Raw genomic sequence first — 6,882 nt, 5'->3', positions numbered from 1 at the left:
GGGACTTGAACCGTAATAGTGTTAATTGATTATGTCGAACATCAAAATGGCGCCGCTGCCCAGGAGTGGTGTTCTTTGAGAATTTGTAGTTAAGTAGTATTTTCTTTCTTGTTAGTTGTAGTTTACTAACTTAATTTTTAGTTTTGTTTTGTTGGTTTGAGCTTCGAAACATAGGAGGTGAGTAGGTCGAGCAGTACTCACAAGCAAATGGAGTTTCCTCCATTGGAAGTAATGTTTTTCAGGGATCGCATCCTAACCTTCAAACACTGGAAGGTGAACGGATCCATGAGGCATGGGCAAGATTTAAAGAACTGATAACTCAATGCCCAAGTTATGAAATTCCCGATATAGTCCTCCTTGACTCTTTCTACAGAAGTCTTGGTCCCAGAAACAAGGTGTTGGCAGACCAACTCATTCCTAGTGGCATTGCAAAATAGCCATATGCGATAGTAGTCCAACTGCTTGATCACATGGCTGAGAAAAACCAAGAAGTAGAGAAGGACTTCATGAGGGCCGCACTGATGACTCAGATGGATGAGTTGGCCAAAAAGGTTAGAGAGCTTGACTTCCAGTGCATTAAGAAAGACTGCTCTGTCCCTCCCTATGAGCGAAGAAAATCAAAGAATAAGGGGGATGGACAAACTGAAGCAATGCTCACGATCCTTCTTCGAAAAGCCAATACGCAGGACAGGGTATTGGAGGAACTCAGGGAAAATATATTTTTGTTGAACCAAATGACAACCTCCCATGCTATGCTCATTCAACTACTAGGATCCCAAATAGATCAAGTGCTACATGAGTTCTATCCAGAAGAGGGGTTGCTTGATGAAAATGAGGCAAACCCTACTAGTGAAGTTTGAGTATTGACTTGCATCGTGCCACGAAGTTAACTAAGGCACTGTTTGGGAGGCAACCCAAAACCCCTTATTGCTTTCTATTTGTGTTTTGGTAAAATAATGGTGTGTTGTTTGTACAGGTTGAAGTGCGAAAAGTGTTCAAAAATGTGCAGGTTGGCGAGTAACAGTTCCAGTCGGCTATTCGCCAAAGAGGTTGGTGAACACGACCTAGTCCGCCATTTGACTCAAGACATCTTCAAATTGGAGTCTGTAAAACTGGGCGAGCATAGGGAAATTATTGGTGAATCGCCGAGCATGTCGGCGATCTCGACGGAGACCGCTGTTGGGACCACCACACTCACTGGAGGTTCTGTAAAATTTGGCGAGGTAAATGAACACTCAGAGAATCACCGAGAAGATAGGTGAGCTCGACTAATTTCACCGAATGGTCGAAAACTGGATTGTTTTGCAAGCCAAAGGTTTAAAAACTTCAAACTCATTCACTTTCCATCACTTTTTATATTCCAAAACTCACACCCACACGCTAGTTCCAATAATTTCAAACTTTTAGAGTATTTTTAGTGCTGATTTGTGCTCAGGATTGGATTACATTGCTGCCTAGCATTTCAATCTTCTCTTTGTCGACACCAAAGGTTGGTTTTCTATGCCCCAAGTTTATTTTGTCAAAATTTATACTCATTTGCAAGAGCCTAATCTTGTTGAAGTGTTCTGATCCTGCTTGATAGGATTAGATGTTTACATGCATGATTTAATTTGATAATCTTGCTCGAGTAGTTGTAACTGCTGAGTTCCCGTAATTGCATTCCTTAAACTAGATTAAAATTCAAGGGATTGCCCATTGATCAGTCCCTAGATCACTTGATGGGTTGGTTAGCCCCTTTAATTTCTGACACCACCTTGAGGTGGATCGAGGCAGGGGCCCTTATTGAGAAGAGGGACTTGAATATTGCTGCCAGGTTTTCATTTGGCTTTATCAGCAGCACCATAAAGCCATTCCAGAATGAGTCCGTTTTGCATCATCCTAAAGCAGCTTGCCTTGGTTCTCTCATGTCTAGGAGGCGCATTGACTAAGGACTACTGATTTCACAGGAGATGGCCATGAGAGCCAAGCAGAGACAAATTTCTCTGCCATTTCCAGTCCTGATCAGTGAGCTGTGTCGGCATGCTGGAGTACCCCGGGATACTGCGAGGGATATTAAGGTCACCCCTTCATCCTTCAATGGCATCCGGTGTATTGAGGCCGAGTACACACGAGAGGAGGTGAACAGAATGAGAGCAACTCTGACAAACATTTCTCCAGAGGTTGATGTTGATGTTACCTGCAGAGGCATCTTCGCCTACTCCGACCTCGGGCCTTCAGGTACATCCGCTCCTTCCTCTTCTTCACAGGCCCCAGGTGTTTCCTCCTCCTCCCAGCCTATCAGGATTACTGAGGCCATGATCCTGAAGATGGGGCGTTTGGCCCAATCAGCTGACATGCGGGTGACCCGAATCAAGAGATCCATCCCAGGGATGATCGAGAGTGCCATAATTGCTGCACTCACCCCCCTCCAGACTTCTGTTGATGCGTTGACTGTGAGAGTCACAACTTGTGAGAGCAGACATGGGGAAGCTTCCGAGGTAACGACTTTGAAAGCTGAAGTAACAGATATGAGAAAGGACGTAGACTATCTAAAGTCTATCGACTTCAACTTATTAATAGGGGTTGCTGATGATGAAGATGCCCCAGAGACTTTAGTTATTCCTTCCAGCTACCACCGGAGAAGTACAGAGGGATGGCATAACAGATGAAGAGTTAGATGCAGAGACCGACAAGGAGCAGATGGCGGTGCACGATGATGAGATGATAGAGAGCCGAGAGGAGAGCATATTTAGAGATTTTCCAGATCTGGTGAAGACGATTATGCAGCCGGTGATCCAGATATCGCCGACTGAGACATCCACAACAGCTCTTAGTGGATCTGGCACTGCTATTTCTTCTAAGGCGATTCCGGGCACTGATGCCCAAGTCCAGGCAGTTGCACTAGGCACTGAGACCCTGATATATAGAGAGACTGCATAGACAGGATCCTTTCTTTATATCCCTCTCTGTCTTACTTTCTTTCACTTTTGGATACTTTACTTCATTTGTATTTGAGGACAAATGGTTTTTATTTGTGGTGGGGTGAGGCCCACCTTTTGTGTGAATATTAATGTTCGTGTTTTTTTTATATAGTTGGGTTGTTGTACTTAAAATTGTGTTTTATACTATTTTTAGCAGATGTTTGAGCTTGTGGATCCTTTTGTCTTAAAATTGTAAATAATTTTGACCCTTCCGAAAATTTTTAAATTTTCGCCACCTCTTGTACGTGTGGAATGTGGTTGTTCTTTAGCAAATTTGAGTTTTGGTTTTGATCAATATCGATGACTCAAATAGTGCTCATAATCAAATGAATATGAATGTGCGGCTACGATGAGACCAAGTGAAGTTACATAGTCAATATGTGAACTCTTTGCATCTCGTTGTGACTAGCCAATTATCGAATTGATTCTCTTGTGATGAACGTTGCACACTAGCGAAAGTATGGAGTCTTGTTTGACTTTGGTGACGATACCTTGTGTGATGAGTTTACTGTGAACCATGCATGATAACACCTAGAATTTACCTCGTTGGTTCGATCAACTAAGTAAGGCAATCTCTTGATCTGATCTTAGGCAACTTCGAAGAGTGCGAGCCAATTTGACATAAACCTCTTTTGTGGCCTACCTTGTGAGTGTGTGAACCTCTTTTGAACACCCCTTGAACCTTACCTTTATTCAGAAAAAACTTGATGAAAACATGACCTTGCTTAATTCGCTTCCTATAATCATCTTGATTTGCTGGTTGATCAAATAGCCAACTTAGGCCAAAATCCTAAGTTGGGTGTGTGGTGAAAAGAGAAGGAAAGTCAAGAAGTGCAAGAAAATTCCTCTTTAACCCATGGTATTGAAAAAATGGAATCCCTCCATACAAAAAAAAAAGAAAAGAAAGAAAAAGAAAGAGACTGAAAAAGTTGTGGAATAAAATACAAAAGAAATGGGGGTTCCGAACAATCCATGGAAGTGAATAATGGGATGACTTATGAGCACTAAAGAAAATGATGAAAGAGGAGGAAATGGAGTGTTGAAAGTGCCACACTTCACGAGGATGAAATTCACTAATCCTAAATGACCATACCTTTGCACTTAGCCCCATTAGAAGCCTTGAAAAGACGTTTTTGATCTTGAGTGAGCTGGAACAATTGTTGATTGGAAAATACGGGCAAACCTATGGGTGAAAGCATGCATTGCGTTCTTCTTTGTGAGAGTGAGCGTTACATTTGATTCTGAAACTTTAACTGATTAAACCATTGAGTGTGAATGTGGAATCATTCTTTGTGTGAGGGGATTCGAATACCTTTGTTGAGCTCGAACTTGCATTTGAAGCAAGTATAATGAGGTTGAAAATCTTTGATAATGGTGTGTCACAACTTGAGTCTTTAAGTATACAATTGATCCTTGCATGAGTAAGTTTAGTCTTGTTGTGTACATTCATGATTGAGTCTTGTGTAGCATTGTTTGAGATATCCTTTTTGAACTGCTGAACTTGACTTGAGGACAAGCAAAAGTTTTAAGTTGGGGGTGTTGATGAGTACACAAATTGGACGCATTTAGGGCTATATTTTGATAGAATTAGTGTCCTCAAATGTATATTTTGTCTAAATATCTGATGCAAATCCTTAAGTTTCAGGTATTTGGAGTTTGAGGCAAAGCATAGACACTACTTGGCAAGAAGGAACAAGGCGGATGAAAAGAACGAAGAAATGAAGGCCTGAAGATCGCTGAGCCTTGTTGGCGAGTCGCCGATCAGCCTGGAGATCGCCTTTTGTTCCAGTGTGCTGAGCCCTGAAGGGAAAGATCAAATTAGCGATGAAATAGAGCAGTCGGCGTGTCGCTGAGCAGTTTTGCGAAGCAGTACCATATCGCCCGGCGACCCAAAACGCGAAGAGGCTGAAGGCTAAAGCAAGAAGGCGATGAAATCGACCAAAAGGTGGATCGCCGAGTGTATCGGTGATCCCGACTAACTGCGCCGAATGGTCCTCCGCAACACAAATTTTCAAACACTATAAATACTTGTTTTAAATTTCTAGCTTAGTATCACTTCTATTATTCAAACTTTTTACACCTTTTGAGAGAGTTTAAGTTTTGGTGGGTTTTGGAGACTTTGTTTTAAGACCTTGAAGATTCAAAGGGTTTCAACTCCAAGATATTGGACGTGGGTCTCGAAGATTCTTCACTCTTGACGTGTTTTAAGACTTAATTCTTCATACCCAGTTGATGGAAATTGATATTGGTATAAATTTTTATATCTTATACATGTCTAGCTAAAACCCCAATTCTTGGGGTGTGATTTTGTGAATATGGGCTAAATTATCTGTTGGGTCTTGCTTGTTATGGTTTATTTGTTATTTTAATGTGGTTTCGTTTAGTAGTTGTGTATGAACTTAATGGGATTGTAGTTGCAAATATGATTTCATCTTAGTGTTTTGGGCTTGCTCGAGAGAGAGGTCGTAAAACTAAAACTACTAAATTGATAGTCGGTGGTATTGGGTTGACATTGGGTTCAGCTCGAGAGAGTGAATCCTAATTCTTCTCCCACACATTCAGCTCGAGATAATGAATGGGCTAAGGCGGAGGCTGTGCTTAATGCGGCAACTCGGTGTTCAAGAGAAACTGAGTTGATTCGGGGTAAGTTGCTCGAAAGATAATTTAACCCCACTATAGTCTAGCCTAGTCACTAATGCTCAATAATTTACTATCAAAAGCATGTACCCGATAGTCTAGTTTAACCCATATTCCTATCACATCCCAAGAATCCCGTCTCCATATCTCGTTTCCTTATAGTTTTGCTCTTTTTAGTTGTTAATTAATACAAATTCCCATTGATAATTGACGCTTGCGTTACTCCTTAGATTAAGTATGTTTTTATTTGTTAATATTTATAGCTATGACTTATTAGAACTTGATTTTATTTTTTCTATTAATTCTCAGAACCACTCCATGTGGGAACGATCCCAACCCCTGATTGGGTTATATCACTACATGTGATCGTTTGGCACTTGAACCGAAATAGTGTCAGTTGATTACATCGAACATCAATAACCTTTTTCAACTGACGATAATCAATACACATATGGAGTAAACCATCATTCTTTCTAACAAACAAAACTGGAGCACCTCATGGAGAAATACTCGGTCAGATGAAACCCTTATCAAACATATCTTTCAATTTCTCTTTCAACTCCTTTAGTTTTGCCGGAGCTATTCGGTAAGGAGGAATAGAGATAGGTTGCGTATCTGGGAGAAGGTCAACACCAAAATCTATTTTCCAATCGGGAGGAATACTGGGTAAATCTTTAAGAAACATTTCCAGAAACTCTTTCACAAGGGGGACCAACTCAAGAGTAGGAGTTTCGGAATCCATATCCCTCACCCTAACTAGATGATAAATACAACCCTTCGAAATCATCCTTCTAGCTTTAAGACAAGAATCAAACTGTACTTTCGACATAGAATTTCCCCCTTTTCCACCCTAGGACAGAATCATTTGGAAACTGAAACTTGACTACACGAGTTTTACAGTCAATAGAAGCATAACATGAATGCAACTAGTCCATAGCAAGGATAACATCAAAGTCTAGCATATCATGATCTACCAGATCAACAAGAGTAACTCTATGGGACAAGGAAATGAGACACTTTCGATAGACCCTCTTAGCCACAATAGAATCACCAACAGGAGTAGAGACATAAAAGGGATCTAACAACACATCTGTAAGCATATCAAACCTCATAGCCACATTTGGCATCACAAAAAAAAAGGTAGCACCGGTGTCAAGTAAAGCATAAACATCAAGTTAATTTCAACATACCCGTAACCACATCACGAGAACCCTTTTACTCACCACGAGTCTGAAGTGTATAAAATCTTTTTTGGTTGGGAGAATTTGAACCAGAACAAATAGGA

This window comes from Solanum stenotomum, chromosome 10 (genome assembly GCF_019186545.1).
Source record: "Solanum stenotomum isolate F172 chromosome 10, ASM1918654v1, whole genome shotgun sequence".
Taxonomy (NCBI): domain Eukaryota; kingdom Viridiplantae; phylum Streptophyta; class Magnoliopsida; order Solanales; family Solanaceae; genus Solanum; species Solanum stenotomum.
This window is presented reverse-complemented; position numbering follows the sequence as displayed.